The sequence below is a fragment of the Globicephala melas genome, chromosome 2 (assembly GCF_963455315.2).
Source record: "Globicephala melas chromosome 2, mGloMel1.2, whole genome shotgun sequence".
NCBI classification, from domain to species: domain Eukaryota; kingdom Metazoa; phylum Chordata; class Mammalia; order Artiodactyla; family Delphinidae; genus Globicephala; species Globicephala melas.
The window spans coordinates 32,773,364-32,785,729 of record NC_083315.2 but is presented as its reverse complement, the minus strand read 5'-3'; the positions used below and the strand labels follow the sequence as shown (position 1 = coordinate 32,785,729).

At 38.4% G+C, this 12,366-nt stretch overlaps 1 protein-coding gene across 5 annotated transcripts in view; it reads right to left on the bottom strand.

Moving 5' to 3' along the window:
* ZFAND6 (zinc finger AN1-type containing 6) overlaps positions 1-12,366 on the bottom strand; it is a 75,168-nt gene that overhangs the window by 22,439 nt on the left and 40,363 nt on the right. For 4 of the 5 annotated variants that reach the window (XM_030878458.3, XM_030878459.3, XM_060293749.2 and 1 more), the window contains one exon: positions 1,777-1,900. The exons of the other annotated variant lie outside the window; for it this stretch is intronic. The gene's annotated coding sequence lies outside the window, so the exon portion shown is untranslated. The remainder of the gene's footprint in view (positions 1-1,776; positions 1,901-12,366) is intronic. 5 annotated transcript variants of the gene reach the window in all.

Sequence of the window (12,366 nt, the reverse complement as noted above, 5' to 3'; positions counted from 1 at the left end):
GAAGGGTAAGCTGGGACGAAGTGAGAGAGTGGCATTGACATATATACACTACCAATTGTAAAACAGATAGCTAGTGGGAAGCAACAGCATAGCAGAGGGAGGGAAACCAGCTCGGTGCTTTGTGACCACCTAGAGGGATGGGATAGGGAGGGTGGGAGGGAGATGCAAGAGGGAGAGGATATGGGGATATATGTATACGTATAGTTAATTCACTTTGTTATACAGCAGAAACTAACACACCATTGTAAAGCAATTATACTCCAATAAAGATGTAAAAAAAAAAAAGGTGTGCTCAGAACTTCCCTGGTGGCACAGTGGTTAAGAATCCGCCTGCCAGTGCATGGGACACGGGTTCGAACCCTGGTCCTGGAGGATCCCACATGCCCTGGAGCAACTAAACACACGTGCCACAACTACTGAGCCTGTGCTCTAGAGCCCACGAGCCACAACTACTGAAGCCTGGGCGCCTAGAGCCCGTGCTCTGCAACAAGAGAAGCCACCGCAATGAGAAGCCGGTGCACCACAACGAAGAGTAGCCCCCACTAGCTGCAACTAGAGAAAGCTGTACACAGCAACAAAGGCCCAATACAGCCAAAACTAAATTAATTAATTATTTTTAAAAGTGTGCTCATATTTATTTAAGACAGTGTATACAGAAAGCTTCCATATAGTGCCTGGCACCTAGCAGAAACTCAGTAACTGCTCTAACTCTGCTCTGCCTAAAAGCAGAGGGTCCTTTTGCGCCTATCTGTTTGAAACAAATCATCCTCGTTGCTGGAAACAAGCTTCCAGCTCATACTGCTCTTTCCTTCGTAAATGTTGTCCGCTTCTTCACTCTGCCTATAACAATCTTATTAAGGAATCAGCTTAAATTCTACTTCTTCTGGGTTCATTTCTGTCCACCTCGATCCTCCTCTGCTCTGTATTCCTACAGAAGCTGTCTGTACACAACCCTTTTGGGGCACTTAAGCTTACCATTACTCAAGTGCTTTACAGGTATACAAATCATTTCCCAGTTAAACAGTTTCTTCTTCAAATCCCCTTTATGCCTATATGAATATTACAAAATATTTTGTTGAATAAACACATTTCATTATTGTTAGAAGTATTCACATCAGGCGAAAAATGGTCATTTTCCATTGAAAAGGGGCGACAACAGATTGATGAAAAATGTTTCAATCACAGTACTCATAATTTATATACTGAAACAGTCATTCAGCAAGAATGATCAGTAACCCAAGCCAGTTACAAAAGGCATATATAATTTTTCATTTCATTGTTCTTCTCCCTGCTCCTGAAATAAATAGGGAGGATATATAATTTATAATGATGACTTAAATACAGAAGTTGTTAACTGGCAAACAAGTTAAATCTGACCCACAGGCATGTCTGGTAAGCCAGCACATATTAACTTTTAAAAATTATTGTTAGCATTCAGAAATTGGGGAATGTCAAATAAAAATCCCAGGTTTCCAGCTTCTCTTGAAAAACAGCAAGACCTGACAACAGTGGACTGATGTTCCCAAAATTAAAACCAATCAGCTAGGACCCTTAGATAGAGCTCTTAGATAGAGCTTATACTCTCCAATTCAAGGCTACCTTCACTTTCAGTTACCTAATCTTAACCTATGATGATACCTATCATATGGGCAACATACATATGTTCTGGAGGTCAAGAACCTTTGCAGAGATTACAAAATATCTAGGAAAGTTCATAAAGCAAATAGATCAGAAAGTATGACTCAATATAGAACAGTTGAGACGAATGCTACTCACTCTGATAAAAGTATAGGGACTTTGGATTAGGGTTCCTACTGCACTGAGGATGCTTTGTAGTTCTCTCTCTGTATAGCAGTCCCCAGTTCCCTATGTCAGGTTGTCTTTCCTGCTGTTTCTTGGGCTGAAAGACAAAAAGGCATGAGTCCAGCTAACATGAGAATAACATCTTTGAGGATACTATATATTCCTTCCCAGCAAATAATTCATCAATTTCAACATACTAGGTTATGTAAGGATAAGAGACTCCAAAGCTAATTCTAATATATACAAACCTCCCAGTTATTGATATAAGGAAAGTTTTCATTGACTGGCACGATAAATCTCACAAAAAGAAGCCACTGTAAGTGTCTCCAGTTGAAGAAGACAGGTTTCAGAAAAACTCTGATTGGCATTCCCATCATCTGACTCTAATTTGTCACATTCTGCCCAAAAATGTGTATATCAGTTGTTGGCAAACCTTTTGGTAAATGACCAGACAGTAAATATTTTAGGCTTCAGGACCATACAGTCTCTGTTACAACTACTCAATTCGGCTGTTGTCGTGTAAAAGCAGCCACTGACAATATGTAAACAAATGAGCTATACTTATGGCCACCAAAATTTGAATTTCACAGAATTTTCACATCATAAAATGTCCCTCTTTTGATTTTTCCTCCCACCACTTAAAAATGCAAAAACCATTCTTGGCTCATGTGCTGAACAAAAACAGGTGATGAACCAAAAATCCGCCAACCTCTGGATTAAATAAGCAAATGACTTTAATGCAGTCATCACTGAAGATGATGTGGGGAGGCTAGGTAGACATGGGACTCAAGCACAGGTAATATTATTAACTGTGGGAGTCTCTAATCCAAGTAATGTAAATTTAAAGTATTATTTGCTCTTGCTAAGCCTCATCTCTTATTTAAGTATATGTTCATCACCCAATAAGGGGAAAGAACTATGAAAGGCAATATTTCATCCAAATCTGTATCACCAGGTATAGTTTATACAGAAAGCTGTAGCTATGATGTGAAAAATGACAGTAATGTAATTGGTACAAACTGTCCTCTATTTTAGCACACAGTTTTCTATTCACCAAGGCTAAATAAAATCCGTGGTATCTTAATAATTATAAAATCATTCAATAACTGGACTGGGAAGACATCCATATTCCTGAAACTGATAGTTTCTGTCTGCCTGGTATGTTTCCTTCCTCTTTCAGATTAACAGAACCTCTTGTTCCTGTGGGAAGACCATTTCATTTGCTTTGGGTAGGCTTAAGCCCTCCTCCTCAGGGCCAGACCTGTCTCAGTGATGGGCACGTGATCCAAGCCTGGGCATTATGACTCAATCTGAGCCAATCATTCATTCCTCCTGGATTTTACTGGTGCTACTGGGAAAGAGGCAGACTTTGCTCTGAGATTACATTGAAGACAATACAATGTAAACCTGGTGCTGCTGGTGGCCGTCTCTGCCACAATGGAGAAAGAGGCCGCATAATTAATTAAAATAAGGTAAGCAAAGCCAAAATGGGTAGGAAGGAGACAGCCAAGACAAAGGCTTACTGAGGACAGCTCCACCCCTCAGACTTCCCAATTATGTGAACAAATTCTCATTTTGCTTTAGTTTGCTTTGGGCTTCTGTCACTTGCAATTCAAAGTCCTTACAAATGTTATAATCAAGCTGCTCTACTAAAACTTTCAAACAGAACAGAATAATCAATGCATATCAAAATGAAAGATACTCCCATTAGTTCAACTGAGATGTCCTATAGTAAAGAAACCTACAAAAGTAACCAACAACTCCCATTCTTTTTTTCTTTAAACATATACAAGTCCCAAGTGTAAAGCTTAAATTTTCACAAATTGAACACAACTGGGTAACTAAGCACCCCAATCAAGAAACAGATTATCGGGCTTCCCTGGTGGCACAGTGGTTGAGAGTCCGCCTGCCGATGCAGGCGACACGGGTTCGTGCCCCGGGTCTGGGAAGATCCCACATGCTGCGGAGCAGCTAGGCCCGTGAGCCATGGCCGCTGAGCCTGCGCGTCCGGAGCCTGTGCTCCGCAACGGGAGAGGCCACAACAGTGAGAGGCCCGCGTACCGCAATTAAAAAAAAAAAAAAAAAAAGAAACAGATTATCATCAGTACCCCTCAAAAGCTTCCTCATGCTCTTTTCCAAATATTATCCTTTCCCCAAGGATAACCATTATGCTGACTTCTAATACTCTAGATTCGCTTTTCCTATTCTTCAACTTTTAATAAATGGAATTATACAGTGTACACACATTGTGTCTGGCTTCTCTCAAATTGTTTTTGAGATTCAACCACGCTAATGTGTCCAACCACAGTCCATTCCTTCTCTTTGCTATCTAGTATATTACACTGTATGAATAAACCACTATCTACTCTAGTGATGACAGGGATTTGGGAACTTTCCAGCTTATGACTATGACAAATATTGCTGTTATGAACACTATTTTATGTGTTTTTTGACTAACATACATACACATTTCTGCTCAGTATATACCTAGGAGGGGACACGTTGGGTCACAGGGTATATGTATGTTCACCTTTAAGCAGATACTACCAGTTCCCAAAGCGGGTTATACAAATTTACACACTCCTGGCAACGTTAGAGCCCCTGGCAAAGTATGAGCATTCCGGTTACTCCATACCTCACCAATACTTAGTACTGCCTGCTATACTGGGCAAAATGGTAGCCCCAAAGACATGTCTATGTGCTAATCTCTGCAACCTCTGAATACTATCTTATATGGCAAAAGATGATTAAGTTAAGGATCTTAAGAAGAGGAGCTAGTCTGGATTGTTCGGTTGGGCTTAAGATGCAATCACATGTATACTTATAAGAGAAAGGCAGAGAGAGTTTTGAGAGACACAGAGGAGAAGGTGATGTGAAGACAAAGGCAGAGACTGGAGTGATGTGGCCACAAGCCAAAGAATGCATGCAGCCACTAGAATCTGGCAGCAAGAAATGTATTCTCTCCTAGAGCTTGTACAGAGCATGGCACTGCCAACCCCTTGATTTTGAACTTCTGGCCTCCAGAACTGTGAGAGAATAAATTTTTGTTGTTTTTAAGCTCCCTAGTTTGTATTAATTTGTAATTGCAGCCCTAAGAAATTAATACATCTGCCTTTCTATTTTAAATATTCTTAAAATCCTCTTTTGTTAAGTGTCTAAGTTTTCTGTGCACTTTTTTCTGTTGGATTGCCTTTTGCTTACTTTACCTTCCACGATGGTTTGTCTTTCCATTTTTAATGGTGTCTTGAAACCAAAATTCACCTTAATATGATTTTGTTAACAATTATCTTTTATAGTTAGCTATTTTAAAAATCTTTGCCTACTCCAAGGTCACGAAGATGCTCTCTATTTTCCTATTAATTTTATTATTTTACCTTTCACATTTAGATCTGTAATCCATCTGGAGTTGATTTTTTGTATGGAATAAGGTAGGGATTAAGATTCATGTTTTTCTCCATATGGTTATCTAATTAACCCAAATCCATTTATTGAAAAGACTGTCCTCTCCCTACTGCACTGCAGTCTCACTCTTGTCCATACATGGGTTATCATACATGTAATGCGGGTCTTTTCCTAGACTCTCAATTCTATCCCACTGGTCTATTTTGTCTATCCTGTTTCAAGTTATTATAGATTTTGGATAGCTGGTATCAGTTTTATTCTTCCTCAAGATTGTGTTGCTTATTCTTGGCAGTTTCCATTTCCATACAAATTTTAGATTCAGTTTGTCAATTTCTATGGGAGGGGGACCTGTTAGCGTTGTGCTGAATCTACAGATGTACAAACACAGCAGACTCTTAAGTTTAGGTCTTCTTTAAGTTCCCTGTAATGTTTTGACAGTGTTCATGCAGGTCTTGCATATTTCTTGTAGATATTCCTAGGTATTTGTTAAAAGGCAATTCATGGTATCTTTTTAAAATTTCATTTTCTATTTGTTGCCAGCCTCCAAGGTGGCCCCCAATGATCCCCATGCCTCCTGATATTCTGGCCCTTTGTAGTCCCCTCCCACATTTTATCAGTGTTGGTCTGGATAACCAACAGAATACTGTGGAAGTGTTGGTTTGTCATTTCTGAGTCTAGTCATAAAAGACACTGTACATTATGGCTACTGCCTTGCTCTCTCTCTCTCTTGTAGATCACTCACTCCAGGGAAGGCGGCTACCACTGTCATAAGGACAGCCCCACTTGCTGAGAACTGAGGTCTCTGGCCAAAAGGTGCATGAGTGAACTTGGAAGCAAATCCTTCAGCCCTGGTTAAGTGTTTGGATGACTGCAACCTTGGCTAATCTCTGAGCTGCAACCTCATGAGAGACTCTGAGCCAAAATTATACAGCTAAGCTACGTCTATATTCCTGACAGAAACTGTGTGAGACAATAAGTGTTTGTTGTTTTAAACCATGAAGTTTTTGGAATAATTTGCTATATAGCAATTGATAACTAATATAGTTACTGGTATATAGGTCTCCTTGCTTCTGTTCTTATCTTCCTATGGTGTATTTTCAATACAGCAGCCAGTGATTATGTTAAAATCTAAAGCAGATCACACTGCTTGCTTACTCAAAATCCTTCAATTCACCAAGTAAAAGCCAAACTCCTTACCATGACTTAAAGGCTCTTTTATAATCTGTTCCCCCATTACCTGACCTCCTCTCCCACTCCTCCCTGATCATATACAGATATGCCAGCTATGCTCCTGTCATAAGGCCTTTGTAACTGCTGTAACTTCTACCCTCCACAAGTCACTACAACTAGGTCCCCTCATCTCCTTCAGGACCTTTGCTCAAATGTCATCTTCTGAGAGAGGGCTTCCTTTACCCCATTTAAAATTGCAACCAGCATCCTTTATTACCCTTTCCAGTTTTATTTTTCTTCAATGCCTTTGATCTTAATTTACTATTAAATTACACTTATCTCTCGTCCCTTTACTAAAATGTCACCTCTGTAACAGCAGATTCTGTCCATTTTATTCACTGATGCTTAAAATAATGCCTGGCACATGGTAGACATTCAATATTTGTTGAATGCATGAATGAAACTGTGCTGGCAAGGTAGCGCAGCCTTGTACTACAACCTGTGGTAACCAAGCATTTACCACAAGGCAAACAGGCTGCAACAGGCTCTTTTTAAAGAAACTGAATTTGCTGTTTGAGAAAAGATCTAGATTTGCCAGCAGGGCCCAATACATATGTTATACAGTTTGTACACTGAACAAAGATGCTTAGCCTCACACTCTAAGTTTTGGGGTATCTTTTCTAATTCATTTCACTCAGAGAGAGGTTCATTTAGCAATTTGCTTAAGTTGGCATACCAAAACTAGTAGTTTTATAATTAAAGTTGCAGTCAATTTTATGTTCTCAAACCGACCTAGGTTCCATATTGCATATCTTAAAGAATTAGTTACTATCTGCACAAGGCAACCCAATACCTTTTTTTGCAAAATGGGGAACCCACTCAAATTTTCCCATTGGTTTCCACATTCATGGGCTTTCATTCACTTTTATTCTCCAAAAGACTAACAAAATAAGCTCTATGTATGCAAGATCCACTTGTATGAACCTTCTTTTTATTTCTTCTTCTCTGACCTTAAACCTCATAACTCAACACGCCTGACTTTGTGCTTCACCTCTCTGTCCCCAGCCCCTTTAAGAAATCTCTTCTCCTAAGGCAAATCTCCAACTTAGTTTCCAATACTTGTAAATGAATGTTTCTCCCTGATTTCTTCCATTGTATGGTCAATCTCTGAATTTAAATCTCTCCTGTTCTTCTGAAACTTTGTATAACACTTTTTATACAAATAACCGGATTTACCATTTGGTTTTATTTAATAATATTTATATAGTGCTTTATGTGCCAAGCACTGTTCTAAGCACGTTTATAAACCTCAACTCCTTTATCCTCATAACAAACCTAGGCAATAGGTATTATCACCATATCACAGACAAGCATGGGGAGGTTAAAGTAAATTGCTTAAGTCATACAGCTAGTAGTAAGTGATGGAACTAAGAGTCAACCTTAGCAGTCTGGCTAGAGTCCATGCCCTAGGTCAGTAATTCTCAAAGCTTATCTGTGGACCCCCTGGGGATCCGATCCCTGAGATTCTCTCAGAGGCCCAGGGGGTCAAAACTATTTTCATAAAAATAAGAACTTGTTATTTGCCTTTTCACTGTGTCGACTGGCAGCGTAAAAGCAAGGGAAGGTAAAACAAACTGGAGCCTTGGCTTCATGCACCAAACTGTACTAGCAGTCAGCAGCCACTGTATTCTTCATCACCATACTCTTACCTTCTTCCCCCCCAAAAAGTACCACTTATGAATATTCTTGATTAAACAATAAAAGTACTAATTTTATTAAATCTTGAAACTAATTATACTTCATTGTATTCTTCCTCTTTGACCTATTGTGGGATACTGGTACTGCACAGTAAAGTCTTCCCTCATTCTAGTTTCCTACCCACATACCCCAAATTGAAGTCTACCCTTGGACAGAATCTGGGCATACGGCTCTTAGTTTCTCATTTCAGGGAAAGGCCTACTAAGGACACATACCCCACAAACTCAGAGTTATGAGAGCTATTTATAGTAACCAACATCGAATTTCAATATGAATTGAAATATGAACGATGAACAAATAATATAGTCTGTAAAGACTAATAGAAAAAGAGAAAAACCAAATAAAATACACAAAATGATTATTTAGTTTTTTCAGGGTTGTATCCCCAACACTGTATATTACGAGTCGGTAAACTTTTCCTCTAAAGGGCCTGATAAGTAAATAATTTAGGCTTTGTGTGCCATATAGTCTGTGGTAACTACTCAACTCCACTTTAGTTGTGAGAAAGAAGCCACAAATATTGTGTTAGCCAAAAAGTTCGTTCGGGTTTTTCCATAACATCTTACAGTCATAAATCCAAGACTCCTTCTTTACCCACAGCTCACAAAGGGCAGGTACATAAAAGGTGTCCTTTGTCTCACAGTGATCGCCTGTTAGGAGATCTCTTAATCTTACTTCCTACCGAGCTGATTTCTTGATTACAAGTGTGAGGGAAAGGTTTCTAACATCCTCCTACCAAAGTTTATAAAAGGATACATTGATTAGTAAGTGCTTATACCTACTACTTATACTTATGGGGCAGGATAAAGTAAGTACGGTATCTTATCAGGGGAGAGAATCCTGTGTGTCTGGAATACAGGATGGACTAATCCTAGAAACAGTAAGGCCATATAGTGAAGGCTTTGTATCCACGCTAAGGTGTCTGAATTTAAACCTATAAGCATCACCCTATAATGGGACGGAGGGTTTAACAAGTGCTGTTCACTAAACGCATCACTATGATTTTTTATATACTTCATGGTGTGTTGAAAAGGATTTAAGGTGACTTTTAAAATGCATGCTATATGACATTAGACAGAAGCAAAAATGGTCAATCCAAAACAAAGTGGTAGAAAAAATGAGGGGTCAGGTATATTGTCAAAACAAAACGCATGCCCATAGGGCTTTTTTACTAATTAGAAGCCATTCAGCTCACTCTACTCTTCCTAACAGCCAATGCAAAGGATATGACTAGTTAAGAGGTACAATATTCAAAAGAAAAATGAAATCATTCACTCAGAAATACAATTAACCTTGACTCAGATAACATAAGAGTGAGTATTTCACATATAGTTTATAAGGAGAACACAATGTGATATGTGGTATGGTCAACAATATCTGTAAAGTAAAATACAAGTTTCTGGGGTTGTTTATTAGTACCACCTTTCAAGATAAACCAGTATCATGGTCAACTTCAGTTAACAGCCAGTCTACAAGCAGCCAGAGTCAAAAATAAAATCTTAAAACATCTAAGGGTGTGTATGGGATTATGCATGCTTATCCATTCAGGCAATCATTCACTAAATTAATTTCTCATAAGTGTGCTTTTACTTCTTATAACTATGCATTCTATCAATGATTGCCAAGGCAGAGGGCACAGGTGAGGAGAAAACTGAGATGGTAGATTGGGTTGAACATTTCTGCTTCAAGAACAGTTCCTTTTTACTATTTTTAAATACCAGGTTTCTGTAAAAGACTTCATTTGAACAAAGGGTTCAAATGGCTAAAACAAATACGGAAAAACTATTCTAAGCTCCTGATTAAAAACATACAATGCTCAACAGTAAGCCAATCTAAGGTTAATAGAATATCATGAACAGTTTAGGGCATAACTACCAGCCCAGTCAGACAGCCACTCCACCTCTGAATTAAATGCTCTGAGTGAGGTATCCATAGGTCATCATTTAATCTTAAGTTCTCCAAATCTTCTCCCTAAATTAAAAAATCAGATTAGAAAAGTACATACTTCGATATGCATTAGTAAGTACTCACTGAAAACATTAGCTGTTATGTACTAGACCCTGTGCTAAGCACTTTAGATGAACTGTCTCATTTAGTTTCACCATATCTGTATGAGGAAGGTAATATTATCAGCCCCCTCCCTGCTTCCTATCAGTTAAAGAAATTGCAGTTAGACTTGCCAACTATTGACTCCTTGTTAACATTCCCTTTTAATACAACCTGTACTACCTACAGGTCTTAACTCTTGTTGCTCCATTGGTACCATGGGATAATATCTCCAGAAAAGTTATGTAGACACGGGTGAAAAACTGACCCAATGAACCAATCTGAAAAGGTTGGGGTGGAGAAGAGGAAGAACACCAAACACATAGAAAGGTACCAAAGCTGTAAACTTCTTGCCAATTCCACAAGATTTTCACATATCTTTTAAAATAATCTCCCCCTTTCCCATTTTCAGTTAGAATGGGTATCTGTTCAGATGTGTTCAGGCCCCTGATTAGATTCCAGTAAACAGCAAGTTCTTACAGAACATAAAGCTGTGTTTCTACTTCTTGCTACAACCTCCCCCCACAACACCCACCATGTTTCTAAACACACAGTGAGAGTGATGGTCAGTGCTGAAACCCAGACTACTTTTAGGCTTTAGTAGGATCATCCCGAACACAGGAGATTCTCTTACAATAAAACCACTGACACTTAATCCTTCCTGAAAGACTTAATGCACCATCCATAACACTACCAGTGCTTCTAGATTAGAAAGCACTCTACCAGCATCTAAATGTAAAAAAATGGCTCACTTTAATCCAAGAAGCAGTCACTACTGACAGAACTCAAAACCTGCAACACCACTTAATTCACCCATCCATGCCTTTATTTTAAAATAACATTACAATGACTTTGCTGAATTTGCTAAAAATCACTTTACCTAAAACCCAAAGAAAATATACCTAACTTTCACCAACATTCTTTAAGACATATTTTTGCTTCCTTTCCTCCTCTTTTGTGGAGTTACATCTGATGCAAGACCAATCTTTCATGTTCCAGACAAATACAGCTGTGTGTCATCAAGAAATGTCATGTTTAGGGACTTCGCTGGTGGCGCAGCAGTTAGAATCCGCCTGCCAATGCAGGGGACACTGGTTCGATCCCTGGTCCGGGAAGATTCCACATGCCGTGGAGCAACTAAGTCTGTGCACCACAACTACTGAGCCCGCATGCCACCACTACTGAGCCTGTGTGCCTACAGCCCGTGCTCCACAACAAGAGAAGCCACTGCGGTGAGAAGCCCGTGAACTACAACAAAGACCCAACACAGTCAAATAAATAAATTAAAAAAATTATTAATTATAATTTAAGTTATTTAATTATTTCCAAGAGCAATTTTCTATATTAATATCTAACATCATATTCCCAAAATACATTTTCATGACTGTTTGGTTAAAGTATTAATTTTAAAAGGCTGAAATCAACTGCAAAATAAAGGGATCTAAAGATTTATATTCTTTTGCTTCACAGGAATGGAATAATGATGAAAAAAGATACATGGTTATTAAGTGATATTCTCAAAAATATTTTATAAATAAAAATCTACCACCCACTCTACCCTCAACATCGCACCCACCAGAAAAAAAACAGACCCTAAAAAAATCTCATCACACTGATGTGTTATCTTTAAGCACTTTAGATTTAAAAAATTTTAAATTATTATGCCTAATTACATAGGGTTACAGGCTTAAGTCTACTCACACAGTTGAGGTTGATGAGCAAACAGCTGTCCTGTATCTTGAGACAGACATTAGCTTCCTGCCTTCCCTACCCTCATAAGCAGCTAAACTTTGAGTTTTATGCAAGAAAACATTTTAAAGCCTTCAGTGTTTTACTGCAGCAGACTTCAGATTCATTCTTGTAACACATTTAACATGAAACAGAGTTGAGACAGTTCAAACTGACTATGTACATTTTAATTGTCTAAACTTTTAAGGAGTGCTTTCACTATTATAGCTATATAAAAAGGGCTGCTATGTAAAATTAAGAAAAACATTTCATTTGCTATCTGACACCAATGTATAATTTGACAATATGTAACTTTAACATATAGATTTTTCTTCACCTGGCCACAGGCTAGGTAAGGAAGAATTACTTTTTATAATCATTTGTACCCAAAGTAAGCAAAACTAGGTATTTTTCTTTTTTTCTAAAGTTTAGCTAATTTCTTTAGCATAAAGAGCCACC